This window comes from Lissotriton helveticus, chromosome 12 (genome assembly GCF_964261635.1).
Source record: "Lissotriton helveticus chromosome 12, aLisHel1.1, whole genome shotgun sequence".
Taxonomy (NCBI): Eukaryota; Metazoa; Chordata; class Amphibia; order Caudata; family Salamandridae; genus Lissotriton; species Lissotriton helveticus.
Genome location: NC_136073.1, coordinates 417587746 through 417607543, shown reverse-complemented (window position 1 = coordinate 417607543; position 19798 = coordinate 417587746).

The following is a 19798-nucleotide window of genomic DNA, read 5'->3' as shown; positions in this document are numbered from 1 at the left end:
TGGTGTATCTGTGCTGGGTGTATGTTGTGCTGGGTCTATGTGTGCCTCTGAATTGCACAATACCGGGATAATGCAGTACTGTGCAGTGTGTTTCTGTTAAGTGCACACTGTAGATCTATGTGTGCTTATGAGTGGTAAGGTACATGAAGGGTGTAGTGATATGCAATGCATGAAGAGTGCAGTAAACACATGTGCTGGACTCAGGTATGCCTATAAATGGTATGGTACATGAAGGAAACAGTGCTGTGCAGTGCTGCATGTTAAATGCAGGTGGTCCTGGATGTATCAGTGCCTATGAGTGGTATGGTACATGGAGTATACAATGCTGTGCTGTGTATGTATGCTGTATATATGCACTGGGTGTATGTCTGCCTGTGGATGGTACACTACATGGAGGTGCCTGGGTTTCATTTTGGGAGACCTAGGCCTGCATAGTGAAACATGGAGAGGAGATAAAGAAATCCCCCATACAGGTGTATGTATTGCTGCATTTCTGTAAGCTGAGTAGGATGTACACTGGTGAGGGGAGATCCAGGCTTTTCTCCATATATTTCAAAGGGTGCTATTTGATTCAATGAGAAGTCACAAGGAACGGGACTGTGCACATCTCAAGAAGGAGATGGGTCTGATAAGAGAATCATGAAGAGAAGGGCTAGACCCCTGGCCTGGCCTTCTGATGCACATATCACTGTGTCTGACTTCCAACTTTGATCTCTTGTTACTCCCATGGTATGATTTGTGAGGCTATCAGCTTTAGAGCCACTACTGCAGTGTAAGACTACCTTTCAGAGGAAGAGACAGCAGAGGAGTGGACTCTTCAAAAGAAGCAGACTCCCAACATAAAACCTCAAAGATCCTAAATGCCAAAATCACATTTCATGTTTGGAAATTGGATACAAGAAGGGGAGTTTGAGACCCCAAAAATGGTCACCTGCCATGCAGGCAGATGATCTGTGTGAGGAGGAGAAGCTCTGAAAGACTTGCCTGCTAGCCTGCTCGGTGAGATTACATCACCAAGGGAATCCAAGTTTGCCTGCCCTGAAGTCTGTAGCCCCAGTGCTTGACTGCACGAAGACCAGTATGCCATGTGAGGAAGGGGAGAGTATTGGAGGGAGCACGGTCCCATAAGGAACCCTGTTGAGTGGTCTCCTTTTGCGAGTTGGGAGGAGGCTGCTGCACTGGTCAGGTTGTTTCCCCTGTGCAGGACAATGCTGGCAAGTCCTGTTCACCAAAGGAGGACGGCCATGAATCGGCTGCTGCACCGCTCGAGTTGTTGCCCATGTGCAGGACAAAGCTGGCATCCCCTGTATGCCGGAGAAGGTCTACCAAGAATGAAGCTGTGTGTTGCACAGCACCAACTGAGCCAGAACCCTTGTCTAGTGTCGAGCCGGTAACTCTGTATAACAGTAGGGGCTGCTATGAAAATGCTGAGGAGGGGTATTAGCTGTAGCCTTGAGCTGTAGCCGGCTATGACCCCAAATGTTGGAAGGGGCTGCTGACAAGGACCTCACTGTGCTGATTGGGTGGGGGCCTGTGTACTATGTGGAAACGTTGACCCAGTATGCCAGGGATTATCACAGAGAGAATCAATGATGCCAACGGAAAGGGTTCTGTGTATGAGGGAGTGATTGTGCTCAGCTGTGTACCTGACAGGTTTGCTCGAGAATTACCTAATATTGTGGTGCTACAAGAAGAGGGGTGACCCTAACAACCCCTTAGGAGATGTTGTACAAGACAACATCTGTAACTGGAACACAATGCCTGTGCACACACATACAATTTAACGTATAATATGTCAGTTTATGAGTCCACAAAAAAGAGAAAGAAAAGTTGACGCCTGTAGGTCTTGTTGCTTTAATACTCGTACTAGACAGCGCCAGAGAGAATCAAGAACTGCAACCTGATTTGCAACCACACCCTCAGGAGTGAGGACGTTGTGGTAGCACCTCTCAACCATCATCCAGGTGAGTGACCTGTGTCAGGTGAGTGATTGCAGCAAGCCCAACTGGGAAATTGATCAGACAGTGACCCTGCAGGAGGAACCATCAAGAACCCCCTGTTGCTTTGGGAGAGTGACTGTATGTGAGGAACTCTGCACCTGCTGAGTGCAGCTTGATGGGGCCACATGTGCCAAATTCACCTGAACTCAGCTGCTGCCGCTTTCAGTACCTGTGGTTGGAGCGTGCTTAGGAAATCCAGATGCTTCACGCCTGCAGGTGTGGATAAGAGTGATTTTGGGCCTGTTGGCACTAAGCTGGAACTCTATTGAATTTAAATCAGAAATTGGATTCAAAGCGGACTCTTGAAACTCAGACTACTATTAGGGCATACCATGCATGTTAGCAATAGTGAATGGGGAATAACCATTATCACTAGAGAGAGCAGGGAACGAGAATCACCAAGGAAACATTAGAGTCCCCATCTCAAGGGGGGACTGTGTGATCGATTGTGAATGTTGTATTTTTTCTTTGTGTTGGATAGAGGTAGAAATACAATACTTCTCTTTTTTATTAGAGTGGGTATTGACATGCTTAATACCCCACTGAGCTACAAACGTTTGGAACTCTTTAGAAGTGAACTGCACCCCATTGTTATTTACAAGTTCCACCTGGGCCCCTTCAATAAAAAACGGGTTTGCAAGAACTTTAAAACTTCCTCCGTGTTAGCTGACTGAACAAATTGTACCTCATGCCATTTTGTGTCATAATCTACTAGCACAATCCCAAATCTACAGCACTCATCCAAGACATTCATGGGACCATTAAATCTTAACCCAATTTGAACCAGGGTTTCTCGGGAACCGGAATGGCTTCTACGGAGAAGTGTGGCTCACTGGTTAGAGGAGGCAGACCTGGAAGCAGAGGTCAGCCCGGGACCAGGGTTCAATTCCCGGCTCGGCGGGGTCTTGAGTCCTAAAATGTCCATGGACTCGACAATTCTCGCTCCGGTGCCTACTCGATTCACGGGTTCACACTCTGCGACTCTGGGCAATAGCTTGCTTAATCTCCACAACGGCCCCTCGCGGTGGGATGCCTGGCTTTCACCTTGCGGATACCCTGCCGGGGTTATCTCACAGGGGAATACCAGGATGGGTTCCCTAAGCAAGCGCTTAGAAACGGCTCGGTGATTTGCGCTATATAAATTCCTGTACATTTACATTTACATTACGGGACTGTGGAAAAAAATCACCTGAGTCTTATCACTGACCGCCCATGCTACACAGTCCCTGACAAAATTCTACACACTCCGTTTCAGACCAGGCCACCAAAAGAGTTCCCTAATCCTCCTCTTCATGGCTCTCATTCCCACATGTCCTCCATGGGCTAAAGATAATATCACTTTCTGTAACTTCAATGGAACTACTAGCAAATGCATTCTCTTCAATAATCCATCATCGGGAAAAACATGCTTATATGAGTCCACTCCTATCACAACATCGTTGGGAATCCACTCTCTTCCCAACATGTCAATGAGAACTTGCAAAAGTTCATTGTCCACAACGGAGTCTTTCTATTCTACTTCTGTGATGCATCCAAATACAGCGTTAGTAAACGTGGCTACTAAACAGTCCTCACAATCAATGTTCCCTCTAATTTCTTTCCTCTGTGTGCGGCAGTATAAGGTCTCTGTGCACTGCAACTCAGGCTATGTGCGCCGGGAACCAGACTGCGCGTGTGGGTGCAGCGTCAAATATCACTGCAAACTTTTACTTAAAAAAGTGAAAAGAGAGTGCATTTCCACACATGTAGTGCCACATGAAGTGTCTTAAGGCAGGTTTTCAATTTAGATATACATGAATTGGTTACACAGGCACCTACACTTTGGTTTTAGAAAAGCACAGGACTCCAATAGTGGTACCGTAATACGATTTTACTAAAGATCCTCAACTCGCGCACTGTTCCTAGGGTGGGGAAATGTTGGGAGCCTATACGAGATCACATATATACAAAATTACATACCATATTTACAATTTGATGGGCAAGCTATGGACTAATGTCTTGCTTTCCTGTCAGAGATAGTTGGTCACCAGTCCAAAAACAAGCCCCCTACAGCAAGTTGTCATAACAACTTCTGGGTTAAAGTGACTTGTGGTAAAGTCTCAATCGGGGTAGTGAATGCTTTGCAAGACTGGTCGTTGTTGAGATTGCGAGGTAAAGGAGGTGTTCCGTGATTTATATTTCTGCTGGAGAGAGTTGTTTGTCTAGTTGCCGTTTTGACTCATCATAAAGTAGTACAGAGGGTTAATATGGCTGTTACAAAAATGTGTATGAAGTGTCAAAGAGCTGCTTGTAAACTGCATGGTATAGGCTAAAGAGTTATGTTTTTCCTTATCTTTCACTACACTAATGATGGTAAAAATGGTTGGTTTGGGTAGTAATACATTCCTATTAGAAAAGACAACCCTAACCACTCCGGTACCTTTTAACCCCTAGACTTCTCCTGCAACCACTGGCTCAAATTAAGCACTAGCAACACAGTCTGTTGCCTTCTGCTAGGGCTCTAATTGAGTTGCAGGTTAGAACTTTGAGGTATGAGTTCTGGCCCCAGCATTCAACCCCTTTATGAAAGTATAGCGGTTGGCACAAGCCATGATCCAAACCACCAGCTGCACAGGATTTAGGGCAGAACAGAAAACAGTTCACATAGATGATTTTATAGCTACCAATCCTAACTAAAAGTAATATGTGTATATGCCCGTGTTTTATATTGCAATACAAATATGTAATAGTATTTTCAAGACACATTGTATTTGTTCTTAAAAAATTAACATAAATGCTTTTTAAAATTGGATGAATATATTGAACCACATTCCGCATGCAAAGCAAATAATGACAGCATCCGCTTTACAACTACTTCATTTAAACAAAAACTGTCCTGCGTTTTCATTTTTTCTTTGTTTTGGAATTGTAAAGTAGAAGACCAAAAGGTTCTGAATTAAATATCCATTTGCCTTTTGGAAAGTGATACAAATGGCTCGTGCCTTTGCGTTCTCAAATATGGAAGGCCTCAAGGTATCTCTATTTCCAACTTATGGCAATAAGCAGCAAGATCCTAGCGCCAATATTGTTCTCACTTTCTACTTTTGTTACCTGTTTGCGATGGGTGATAGCTGGTCACTGCAGGGTAATGACACAGTGATGGCTGGTGCCATAATTAATCCATGCAGGGCAGAAGAGCTTTGACTTCCTAAATTGTGTTTTCTCATCTTTTTCATCGAATTTCACAGCTCTATCTGTTATCCCAAGCTACTATATCTTGTATACCCCAAATGCTTCATAGTTTTCTCCCTCTGACTTTAATATAAGTCTGTTCTTTATTGATTGCCATTACTGTCACCCACAGCCAATATTTTCCACCAATTTCTGCCACACTGTCTAAAATATCACACTTAGGGGTCCATTAGGATGACGGGCGGACTTAGTCCGCCTGCCATCCCATCGGGCAAGGGTCCCATAAGGGCAAGGGTCCCGTGGGGGGTATTAGGATGCGCACACAACAGTGGCGGGCGCATCCCGTATTCTTAGCATTGTGGCGGGCGGTGCTGAAAGCAATGCAATGATAAGAATACATCTTGTGCATTTCAAAGCACAATGTGACAGGCACCGCGCGGTGCCTGCCAAGTTGTTCCTTGAAATGCAGGGGGTACCATAGGTACCCTCCATGTGCACCCCCCCTGGAGTACTTGGGGGCCCGCAACGGGTCCCCGCAGGGAGACTTCGCATTGCCGCCACGGAAAGGCATTGTTGAATGCCCATTGTAATATGGCTGGCGGTGTCTGATAGACACCGCCACCATATACAACCCTTTTCCACCCCGGTCGCCTTGCGACCGGGGCGGAAAAGCGGCAGACGGTCTTACCGTCCTCCGCGGACCCCCCAGCCATGTTAATATGGCAAGGGGTCTTTGCTGCAAGGATGGCGGGTGGATCGCCACCCCCGCCAGGCCGGCGGTGGCTACCGCCAGCCTGTCGAGGGGGATCTGTCCGCCATCCTAATGGCCCCCTTAGTCTCTTGGTTCACTCTCTCACACATCCTCCACTCTTTATCGATTTCCAAATGTTCTAAAACTACTTGTCTCTCATTTTTACAAGTTTTCTCACAAATTCTCCTTATCACCTTCAGTTCCGCCTATCACAGCTCAGTTTTGCAATGTGTTCTCTCACACTGTGTCATTCTTTAAATCACGAATTTCAGATCCCACATTATAGTTACCTCAGTTCTGTACTCTCTTCACTCCTCCTCTCTGCCTCTTTCTGCATTACTTGCTTCGTTTGCTCCACTTCTAGACAGCCTCTTCTGATCACTTATAGCTCTTAGTTTTCCCCCTCCCTCTTTCACTCTCTGACCGTTCTCTCTTTTCTCTCCTTCACTCCCTCACTTCCTGCCAACTGTCACTCTATTTCTTTTACTCCCTAAATTCCTGCTCTTACTTTCACTCTACATTTAATTTTTCTCTCTCGTTCTAACTCTCTGTATTTCCATCTCCCCTCTGTCTCTCATTTGTACAATGCATGGCTACATTTGTCTTCTCTCTGTCTTGTTCTCCATATGCCTAACTACCTACATCTTTCCATTTTTATTTAACCCTTGTTGGGAGAAATGAACAGCATGCTAAATAAAACATAACCTACCTAACTGTACCCTGCTACACACATTTGTAAAGTGTATTATGACAAAATTGTTGTTTTTCAACAGTTTCATTTACAATGTCTGTTTCTCACTTTTTCTTTCTGCTTCTGTCCTTTCAACTCTTCCTTCTTTCTTCTCTTACCTATGCCTTTATGTCCACCTCACTCCTCTTGTTCTTTATTGTCGTATCCTCGCGGGGGCTGGGGGGGCCTGTGTTACGCCTCTGACCTCAGCCACGCAACAGCGCACTCTTAAGAAAAGTAATGCAGAAAGTCAACAAGCACGACGTGCTTTCAGGATTTTGAAAACACACGTCGTGTTAGTTAACGTTCTGCATTAATTTTCCTAATGGTGCGCGGTTGTGGGGCTGATGTGGGCCTTTGCGATAGTATTCGTGTTTAATTGCAGCGCCATTGTGCTCTGCAATTAAAATGAATACTATTTCAGAGGTCCACATCAGCCCCGCAACAGCGCACTATTAAGAAAACAAATGCAGAAAGTTAACCAACACGACGTGTGTTTTCAGAATCCTGAAAGCACACGTCGTGCTTTAGATTTGCTGCATTAATTGTCCTAATGGTGCGCGGCTGTGGGGCTGATGTGGCCCTTTCAGATAGTATTTGTGTTAATTGCAGAGCACAATGGTGCTGCAATTAACACGAATACTATCAAAGCCCCACATCAGCCCACAACAGCGCACCATTAAGAAAATGGATGCAGCAAGTGAATGCCAGCCCTCACTAACCCCACAGGAGGTAAGGTAGACATTCACCTGCCGCTCCCTCGTATCACCATCCCGCAACCAGGAAATGACCGTATTTTGCACCGCTCGCGTTTTAAAAGCGGCAGCGCGAACGGTCTTTCTGGGGATCTGTGCGTGCTAAATCAAGTACTCTGCGCGCTCCGGGTGACAATGGTGTGTGCGTTATTGGGAACAGTGCTCACCATACACTGCTTCCATTATATCATCTTCAATGGGCAACCTGGATAAACAATCCACAAACACATTCTTGGCGTCAGGAATGTACTCTATAGTGAATTAGTACTCCATCATCCTGTAATGCCACTTAGCTATGCGGGGAGTGGCCTTACTGACACCTTTTGTAGTGAATACATTCAGGAGCGGTTTGTGCTCCATGCTAATAATAAAAATGGAACACCATGAATTGTTCCTGAAGGGATCCACACCCCACCAACAGGCTAACGCCTTTTTCTCAATAAGTGAGTATGTGGATTCAGCTCCTCTCAGTGCCCCTGAAGCAAAGGCAACTACCACTTCTCTGCCATCCCTCCTTTGCAAAAGTACAGCATCCAGGCCGTGCTCACTAGCATCTGTTACAACAATTGAGGAATCATTAGTATCAAACGGCTGATGGGGCATAGTGTTACCCAATGCACCTTTGACATCAGAGAACTCTTTGTCATGCTCATTGGACCACAGAAAGTGTTGATTCTTTTTCAATAACTCCCTCATGTGTTGTGTCCTGCCACTGCAACTGGGATGAATCTGGCATAAAACTCTAGAATGCCAAAGAAAGACCTCAATTGATCCCTATTGAGGCTGATGTTGACATTTTTAATGGCCCTGACTTGATCCTCTTCAGGTTGCACTCCTTAAGAAGACAACCTGTATCCCAGATAGTCAAAAGTGTTATAAGCGAATTTACACTTGGCGATTTTGAGTGTGACACCTTTATGGTTAAGAATCGAGAGCACCGCAGCAAGAGTTTTATCTTGCGACTCCATATCTTCCCCATACACAAAGATGTCATCCCGAAAGCATTTCACTTGAGGAACACCCTCGAACATTCCCTCTATGATTCTTTGAAACACAGATGCCGCAGATGCTAATCCAAATGGCATTCCTTTTAACCTGTATGCACCAAACGCAGTAATGAAGGAGTTCAAATGCTGACTCTCTTTGTGTAAGGTTACCTGATGGTAGGCCGAGGACATGTCTAACACAGAAAAAAATGTGTCCCCCTTCAAAGAATTTAACATCTCGGTGATGCTTGCCAAAGGATATCTGTCCACCCAGATGTTCTCATTGAGATCCCTCAATACACATCCTTTGAGAGCCATTGGGTTTCCTGGCTAGAACCATGTGGGCTAACCATTCAGAGTTGTCAATAGGCTTAATAATACCTTGTTTACATAAGAGAGTAAGCTCTTGTTCCAATTCTTTCCTCATGGCAAAGGGTACACTTCTAGATTTATGAACAACTGGTTTGGCCCATCTTTTAAAATTTTGCAATGAGAGAATCCTTTAATCTTGCCTAAATCCTTCCAGAATACCCCAGTGTAACTTGTTTCCCATTTCATGTCATGCACAACACACACAGTTTTGGAGTCTTCTCTAAGGAACACTTACCCATGACAATTAGGGTCAAGCTTAATGACTCTATTCTTTTGCTCTAACCATCCCAATAAATCGGGTCCTTCTTTTGCTACAAAAACTGTTGCATGGGTACGTGACTTTTAAAGTTTAAGACAGTGTTGAATTCTCGTAATATCTCTACTGGTTTACCCCCCTATGCTACTGGTATGACAATGACTCCTTCAAGGTGGCATTGACAATTTTGTTCCAAATATTAGGAATGATAAGGGTGAAAAAAGATCCAGAATCTGCTACAGCAGAAATGGTAATGTTTGCCAGACTAATTTTCCAGACAGGTTTCCTCATACCTGCCGATTCTAATTCAAACATTCCGTCAGGCACTACATCAAATGTGTCATAAATGCTTATAACCTTATTGTTCTCATTACTACCAGAATCCAAACTATGTTCAGAAACACACTCAACGGAACGAACACGTTTGAGATTGAATTGACCATGGCTTTAGCGAAATGTGAGCGAAGTATCCTCTCTTCCTCCACTTAGCCAAGTCTTGTCCTGAGCAGGACATGAAGGAGCATTCCCTAAGTTGCTCTTGCGCTCACATATGCTCTCACATATGTACGATTCAAAAGTATTTTGGGATTTGAAGATATTTTTTCTTTCAGTCCTTTTAGGGACAGTGTTAGAAACCACAGTGTGAACTTGAGCTTCCAGTTCCATCTGGTCCATGTATCTGGCTGTGGCTTCCACTCCTTTGGCTATTTCCAAAGCGTTGTCTAAAGTGAGGTTCTCTGCCGCTAAAAGTTTCTCTTGTACTTATTTACTGCTGGTTTTCTCTACCAACTGATCTCTCAACATTTCGTCAATGAAGTGGAGGCTAATACTCTACGGTCACTCATAAAATTCTATACTGTCTCCCCAGGAAGCTGTTTCCTCATATAACATGTGTATTGTTCCATAATGATGTTGCGCTTCTTCTTGAAGCGAGAATTGAACATTTTGATGGCAGAAGCGTACTTATCGATGGCATCCCCTTCCCCGAAAACTACTGATGTAGGTAGATGTTTAAGAACCTTCCTGCCTTCAGTGCCTAAAGAATGCAATAAAAGTGCTAGTTTTTTTTTGTTTGAAAACCTCCCTTTCAATGGCTTCTAAGTAAGTCTCAAAACCCTCTAACCACACTTCCCATTCAACAGGAGGATCGCCCGGTTAGGAACGAAATGGTTTACTTTGTTGCATGTTAGCTGATAGGAAACAATGTAAGATGAACAATTGACAACATTTGTTTTAACACTTAGCAGTAAAGATGAGAATGATAGTTGAAGCAGTCCAAAAAGTACTCACGACACCTAGGTGTCCATATCACTGATGCGCACACAGTCCCCAACTTGAAAGAGGATTGCAGCTCCCCTGGATAGTTTCTCCATGTGAAGACAATATCGTTAGTGCAGAAAAATGGTTGCGCTGTGAATCGTAATGGTGTGCAGAACAAAGTGAAATCACTCATAATGATGTGCAGATCCCCGTGGATGCACCGTCTTTGTAGTAGAGGACAGTGAGAAAAGGTTTCAGCAAGAAACTGTGGCCGGTCACCCATGAACAGCCTAGGGCTAAGAACAATGGGTGCAGCTCAGGAAATGAAACTAAAGTGCCAGTAGGCGTGGCAGGAGGAAGAGCTGAACCCTGCACATGAACCAATCCATGCACTTGCAGAGGTGCAAGGACAGACAGATGTCCCAGCTGGCATAGGCGCCAGACGCCAACCAGATATGCCGCTCAAAGAAAGGAAAGCGGCTCCAAGCCTTCTGGGCACACAGCACAGACTGATCCTCCAATGGTCTGCTGGAAAACGAAGTGGAGAAACAGCTCAAATGCTCCACATTCGAGCTCCACCAGAGGTGCCACAAACAGTCGAGGAAACTGCAACAACCACTCCGCTGCTCTTGTGAAGCTCAGATTGACACGCCTCACAGATTGAGCAAACTTCCACAAACGCTGTGTTGCTTCTTCAGGAATCCACCAGATGAGTCCACGGCCAGTCGAAGAACGAGGGATGTCTCCCGGTCATCACCAATTGAAAAGAAGTCAAGGGTCAAGTCGGAGGAAGGTATGAATTTCCATTTTATTTAGAGAACCAGGTATGCGACCAGCAAAGCAACTGTCCCAGCACCAACTGCTGAGAATCACACTACAATGTTCCCCTCACACGGTTGCAAGGTGGCAGCCACACGCACACTCATGATGCAGACCCAAAACTATTTCTGCGGATGGTGGACTAGAAACTGTAAGTTTTTTAGCAGATATCTGAATGCGTGTCTCAGTCCGTATCTGGGGCAGTGATTGCATGTGGATGTATGTTTGTTAGTAAATCACTGCCTTTCTTTGTGACATACATGCTTCTTTAAATGTATGCTAGATGGATTGCTTTCTAGGTTTATTAAAGCGCATAGGGTTATTTAACTGTGTGTGCAACAGACTCCATTAGTGCTAAATGAATATCAGTTTTACTTGTCCGTGTGATTGACTGTTTAGGTGCTTCTCTTCCTATCTAACTGTTTGTTTCAGTGTCTCTCTGCTTTTGTACTGAGTTGTGTCAGATTGAAATCTTGGTGTCAGGATGGATGTATAATTGGACACAAAAGTCTCTAGGAGTGCATATAGCTCATTCAATCTTCATAGTCCATATGATTTTCTTCTCAGGTATATCAGATTAAAGTCTGGGTGGGAGGGTGGATGTATAATTGGGCAAATGGGTCTCTAGGAGTGTATATAGCACACTCACTCTACAGAGTACATCTGTTACCTTTTAAACAAATAGCACCCTCCCCTTGGGCTAGGTAGCATTCACATTAGATGCTTAAGTAAATGTACCAGCATGTGATTCTCTGTTTTCAAAGCTCTTTCAATCTGTGCATGTACATCTCAATGAATGTCTCACTGTTTGTATTAGGAAGTACAAATGTATTTAGCCATCTGACCAATTGCCTTGCAAAATATTGAATATATAACTAGTTTGGAAGTATTTTATTTGTGTAAATATCCATCTCTAGGGCTGTCAGTGGGTGAGAGAGACCATGTATGCTTTGGAAACATCTGTTTCACCTACATTATAGGTGTTATAGTGTTTGTATTGCTTGCAATAAGGATGTGTGCATGCATAACTAAGTTATTAAAACTCAAAACAACAGCTTTTAATTTTTAAAGCACAAAACACCATACTTCATGGCGTATCTACAGCATATCTCACAGCCTAGTCATACTTTGAAAAACAAGCATTTAGCACTTTACAAAAAAAAATGTTACATGCAAAGTGAAGCTGCCAGTAAGACTCCACAGGGGCATTCTGCACTAATAAACCTGACCGATGTTTAAACAGTTCATGTTTAACTATGTCTAGCAGCATCATACTATGAATGTGACTTAGTACAAGCTTAAAGAACATATGTCAACATCTAAGCATATACAAACCTTTCTTATAATTTAGAAACAGCTTCAGTAAACAGTATCCAATAAATAGCTGTCAAGTTCCACAGGTTCATGATTTATATACACCTACAGGGCATTTTTTTCTCTTTCAATTCTGGGTATTGTAGTCCTCTCTTTTACAATTGAATAACTAGAAGTACATGTCCCAGAATACAAACAAAATCATTCTCTATGACCACCACATCACGTATACACATATAAAACTTTCACATATTCAAATACACTACTACATATACATTAGAGCATTAGAGTACAGTGTTTTTTCTACCATTTACAAAAATGAAGTATAGCAGCACGTGGGAGAATGGAGCTCCATGGCAACACATTTTGAGTGAACTTCAGAGAAACCTACTTTGCACTGGATATAAAGAGTGTCTTACTCTCCTATTATTACATATATGAAACCACTCATACTACCAGTAATACATCTTTTTATGTACTTTAAATTCTTGTATAAAAAAATTCACATTCTTTTTTTCACAATCTTACATGCATACATACCTTCTTAATCAAGTTTTTTTATGTATAATTCACATATCAGAAGATTGAGTTTGTTGATCAAATAGCTTTTATGCTCTTATTGGAGAGCTGCAATAGCCTCAAGTTTCGTAAAAACTAAAAATATAAAAATGGCACACCACTCTCATTCAACAACCATAAATGGCAACCTTTTCAAATTTGCACTGGCTGATACTGCAGAAGACAGCAAATGAAAACATTTCTTTCATACCTTTCATATTTTAGTCTAGTAAGTGCACTTTTCAATGGTTAGTATGTGTTAGCCCTTTCACTCACTTTTACAAAGACCACCAAAATGGATGCCTATTTGTGTATAATCACGATTTATTAACAATCACTGCGATGAATTTGCAAAAACAAATGGGAGTCCAAAAACATATTTACCTTCATTGTTGTATGACTTTAACACTACAGTACACTCTTTTTAAGCAGACCCTCACTAGGAAATAAAACCCTTTGTATGGTGAAAGTAAAGAAATATTGACCTGTGTCATTAACACATCTTCCCCAATACACACTTAGCACTATAACTCCATACCAACCCACTAGAACCATTAGGTCACAAATCCACACCACATCCTAGAAGGACCATACTTGTTACAAAATCAACTTCAGCAGGTGTGGTTCCTGTACAGAGTAAAACGCATATCCTTATCTGTATGACATTTATTTTACCTGAAGCAATCACAGATGTAGTTACTAATCTCTCAGCAAACTACCTAATTGTATTAACCTACATGTTCACAACATGTGTTTTTTAAACCATGAGAACACTTAAATTTTAAATGCCTTTCATTTGGAAAACTATCTCATTCAACTGTAGCCTTTTCCTGTCTGCTATAGCTGCTTCACTGAAAAATGGTCAGTGTGGATTGTGGGCCATAGCTATGTCTTCTGGTTGAGAGACTTGGGTTTGCCTAATGTGGACATTAAATGGATTAGCTAGAGAGGGTTACATTGTTATCAGTTGCTGGCTTTGGTTCAAAGCATTGTGGATTCACAAACCCCTAACCTCATGATTGTGCACTGTGGTGGCAATGACATAGGCACACTGACTGGGGTAAGGATGGAAATACTAATGAAGGATACCTTTGCAGAATTAATGACTCTTTTCCCTCATATTGTCTTGGTGTACTCCGACATATGCTAAAGGCTGAAATGGAAGTGGTCTAACTCTTTTTTTTATTGTTTTTAATTTTAGATACATTTTTATTGCACAATTAATTAAAATCATTGCAATTCTTACAAAAACGTGTTAAAACAATCTCCATTCTCTGTTAAAAAAGAAGTTCATATTAGAAGAAAGTTCATGACTGGCATGGCTAAAATTCATAGCGATCGTCTACAGGTAAAATAGATTGAATTTCAGTCATGCATTTTACAAAACAGGCGGCCATCTGAGCAAAGTCACCCTTCATGCACTACTCTAGGGCTTCTTGGCATGTCCGCACATTGATGATGTGCCAGATTGGGTGCAGCCAAAACAAAACATTTGCAAGGGGGGCCAGGTCAAACAAATGCATAAAACGTGAATTAAGGATTCTTCCCAGTTGCTGCAGAAACATCATTGAGAGGGAGTGTCTTCTTTATACCTTTGGCCATCAAGAGGATTAGACCAAAACTTAGTCTTATTGAGTGATGTTTCACTGATGGCTTCATGGTGGATAACAAATAGCCTGGTGGGGTTTCACGTGCATAGAGCTTTGACGCCCAGCTACCATTGGAGAGATGTTTCAAGGCAAGTGCATCATGTTCCACTGAAAAGATATTTGCTTGTTTGGTCAATTGTTTTGAGGCCACACCTGTGGATAGCAAGCTGGACCATATATTGTGGTCTTCTAGTGCATCTAAGCAGTGTGTTAAAAATGAACTCCAGGTGGTTCTAGGAATATTTAGCAGGGACCAGATGTGACTCTTTAGCGTGAGGTCACAGGCCTTTTTAATTTTTATGCAGGAGGCAATGAATCTTGCTTTCATGATCCAATGTTGGGATGGCAGGCTAAACTCCATGCGGATTTGGGCATGAGAGGTCGAGTTGGGTAGATGGAACACAAAACAGGATGATTGCGCTCTGCCTAACCAAGGGAATATTTAGTCTTTGAAGGTTAGTGCGCCAAAGGCAAAAGTCGGTGGAAGTTTGCCACCTATCACTCGAATTAACAGCAAGTGTTCTAATCAATTTTGTCAACAAATTGACAAAGCCAGGAAACATGTTATTGAAACTGTTTCTGCATTCCTCAGAGACCAGAACATGGGCTCTATCGACAGCAACAACCTGTGTTTTGACATGCATGCAATCTATAGTGGTGATGGGGTGCACTTTACAGACTAAGACAACAGGGTGTTTCTAAGCAACCTGCAACTCTGAATCCAGTTTAATGTGTTGCTGTGATATACACACAATCAGCACAAAGACTCCTGTAAGAGCCATCCTAGAGCCCACAATATTGTCAATTTCCTTTATGAATATTTTTTTTATATTCATGACATTGTCGCGAAATGGCAAAACAAAAGCATACATTCAATAGCCAGCAGCACATTTAAAGTATGCAAGTAAAAAAATTGATTCTAACATCACACTACATACTTTACCATCTAAGTAACTAAAAAAACATGCATGACTCTCTCAATGACTCTATGACCGCATGTATGACTCTTTGACTGGCAACTGTAACTAGATGTATCAGGGTTTCATTTGGTCTCTGAGTAGGTGAATCAGGGACTGTGTGGCTCTGTGGGTGAGTGCGTAAGTTTCTGACTGTGTCTGTCACTGGCTGTATCAGTCAATGAGTAGACCTCTGAATGCGTCCATGAGTGTCTCAGTGGGGTGTGTCAGTGACTATGTGACAATATCAATTAGTCTTTGACTAAGTGCATAAATGTATATATCTGTATCTGAGTGACTCAATAAGAACAAGAGTGTGTCTCTAACTGGAATCATTAGTGTCTGAGTAGGTGTTTGACCAGGTGCATGACTCTGAGTAGTTCTGTGAGTGGTTGCATTACCGTCTGAGTGGGTTTCTGAGTGGGTGTATGAGTCTATGACTGGGTCTGTGAGTGGGTGTGTGAGTGTCTGGAATGGATCTGGTAATGGGTGCATCAGTATCTGAGTGGGTCTGTGACTCTGCGTTAGAGTCTCTAGGTTATTCTCTGAATGGGTGCATCAGTGTCTGAGTGGGTATTTGAGTGGGTACCTGAGTCTCTGAGTGGGTCTGTAAGTGGGTGCATCAGTGTCTGAGTGGCTCTGTCAGTGGTTGTCTTGATCTCTTATTAGGACTCTGACTGGATGTGTTAGTGTTTAAATTAGTGTGTGAGTGGGTGTCTGAATCTCTGAATGGGTCTGTGACTGGGTGCATTAGTCTCTGAGTGGGTCTGTCAATGGGTACATAAGTCTCTAAATGGGTTTCTGAGTGTGCATGTAAGTGGATCTGTCAGTAGATGCACAAATCACTAAGTGGGTCGGTGAGTGGGTTTGTGACCCTCTGAATGGGTCTGTGACTGGGTTTGATAGTGTTGGGGTGAGACTTTCAGTGGGTGTATGACTCAATGAATGAGTCTGTCACTGGGTGCATGAGTGTTTGTGAGTGGGTGTGTGAGCGTGCAAGTAAAACAGGGTGGGTGTGTGAAGATATATATTTATTTCACAAATATTCGTGAAGATGTCACGATGTTTGGGGAATAGTCACAACGTTACATGGGGGTTTGCGAACGGCAGTGGCAGCACATTCCAGAATATCATGCATGGAAAAATACAATCAATTATCGATACATACTTTGTGTTAAGAGCACCCCAATTTATGAACCATTGGGTCAGAGTACCTCTACACTGACACCTTATATGAGCTTTATCACACATTTTCTACCCCGAGAACCATTCCCCAATCCATAACATGGCAGCCACAACTTTCTGTACAGGTTGCTACCAGCCAATCACAGCATTACTATTGATGTGCACAATCGCAATCAATTGCGAAAGCATCGCAAAATTTCCACTGCAGCATCGCAAAATTTCCGCGGCCAGAGATATCACTAACTATATTTCCTCAGATTTCTCAACAGCTACTGAACGGATAGGAAACAGTGGAATCTGTGTAACCACATCTACCTTTTCCTGTGAAATTTGGTGTCATTCCATCAAACAGTTTGGGCTGTAGGCATGTTGACAAGTCCTATTGAAATTAACATGGGAAACGCACCTTTTTTTTAGCCCCCTTGTTCTCTGTCCCCACTTGACGGATCACTCCAAAACTTTCTGTGCACAACAAGAATCACTGGCACACTTTTTGGGGAAAGTCTCAGTATACTAGAGTTTTGCTTTAATAAAGTGTGTGTGTGTGTGTGTATATATATATTCACTGAAAAAACCATAGGTTTCACACCAGTTATAGTTAGGAATTAGCATTTAAAAAACCTATTAAATTCACTGAAAAAACCATAGGTTTCACACCAGTTATAGTTAGCTGGAAATTTTACTCGCATAAAACCATTGAAATTCCCATGTTATAGTTAGTTGGACTCACTATAACTTGCGCGTGCAATGCACTGCTGATGACGTCACATATTACATCACTCATGACATGGTCAATGACATCACTCGTGACATCACTGATGACACCATCCAGTGAATGTGTGTCTTTCTGAAAAATAAATATGTGTTATATATGTATATGTAAAAGTTGATGGAAGAATAAATGTTTAAATAAGTGTTTACATGGATTTTTTTAATTGATTGGTTAACTGGCTTATTAAGTGTATCTTAGTGAATACATATATTAGTGAGTAATGTTTAAATATTTAAATATATGTATTAGTGTTTCACTTTGTGTATAAGTGGCTGCATGGCTTGGTGAGTAGCTACATGTGTATGTATGTGGGTTATTAGATGTTTTTCTTGGTATCAGTATGAGTGTTTGTATGGTTTGGTGGGGGTATTACCTAGCACATAGATGCATGAATGACTGACTCTCTCTTTGTATGTGTTTTCAAGACAGCATATGTGCAGGACTGTATGGGTGGATGAGTGTGTATATGTGTATGTTAGTGAGTGAATGACTGTCTCACTAGTGTCTTTATCAGTAACTACATATGTTTTAATCTAGTATATGTGAATATGGATGTATATAAGTGAGTATATGTGAGAGTAAGAGATTGTAAGAGTTCCCGTTTAAATTAGTATGTGTTTCTATAAGTGATTGTTTAAGAGAGTAAGTATGTGTAAGTTTCTTTAGAAGTAAAGTGGTAGTGTGTGTATAGCTGTATATGCAAATAAATGGATGTTTAATAGTTTATTTGCATGTGTGAGTATGTGTCAGAGTATCTTTTAGATGACTGTCGGTGTGTAACAGGATGTATAGGTGTATCACTACATATGATGAGTGAGTATATGTATGAGTGACTATATAGGACTGTTGGTGAATGAGTGGATGTGTATATAGATGGTGGAATTATTGAATTGGTTGTTGTAACTGGTATGGGTATCTCCATTTTTTTGAAAATTTTAGTTTCTATTATTGAATATGTGTTTCAAGGGTTACATTACAGTGAAAGGAGGTCTGTCACTCTGTCACAAAGATGGTGTCATCAGTGATGTCATGAGTGATGTCACTGACCATGTCATGAGTGATGTAATATGTGACGTCATCAGCAGTGCATTGCACGCGCAAGTTATAGTGAGTCCAACTAACTATAACGTGGGAATTTCAATGGTTTTATGCGAGTAAAATTTCCAGCTAACTATAACTGGTGTGAAACCTATGGTTTTTTCAGTGAATTTAAGAGGTTTTTTAAATGCTAATTCCTAACTATAACTGGTGTGAAACCTATGGTTTTTTCAGTGAATTTCTTAGGTTTTTTTAATAGCAAGTCTCTATAGGTATGAAATGTAATATTTTTTATAATTAATTTTCTATTGTATAATTATGTAATAAAATTTTTCTTTTTTTTTTTTTTTGTTTTTGCCCCGGAGCGCTCCCGGGGCGCGTACCGATGCGCTCACCGTTGAGCACAGTGTTACGGCCCGCCCCGGTGCGCGTACCGGTGAGCGTCCCGTTAGCGCTATTGCCGTGAACGAAAACATCATCGTGACGTATCGCGTAGCCGCGTGATGCGTCTTATGACGCACGGCGTAAACGCACCCGGAAGCGCCCGAACGTATACGATCGCGCAACGTAAGCGCCGCCGGGCGCGTCCCGGACGCGCTTACGCTACGCGCCCCGAGGCGCGTAGCGTAAGTGTGTTGGGTCATGTGACCTGAAAATAACACTTATCATTGGTTCAGATCAGTTTTGGTTTCCAAATGATGAAGGCCCGAGTCATGTGACCTGAAAGTAACACTTTTCATTGGTTCAGGACAGTTTTGCTTTCCAAATGATGAATGACCCCACCTATTTTCCTCATTCTCACTTTGTACTTTGAGTGAGGAAGACCTGTTGAAAGACCTCTCTGTACCTATTTGTCTGAAAAATGGCTACAGTAGCAGCAGCTGCAGGAGCATCTGCACCACCACCACCACCACCACAAGGACCACCACAACACCACAGTGGTGGAGAACAAGAAGAGGAGAAGGAGGAGGAGGAGGAGGGGCGGTTCCTACCAGAAGATACTACCCCATATAAGCCAAAGGAGCACTTTATCTGGCAGTTTTTTTCCATCCCAAAGGACAAGAAGAAAGTTAATGCGCCAAAGGCGACTTGTTTAATCTGTGGCTTTCAAGGGGGAACCCTAACAAAAAATACTCTTTTGGCAACGACACAATGATTCGGCACATGCAACGCCGGCACCCTAATAACTATGCTAGGGCAGAGGTCAGGGAACTGGCCATAAACCC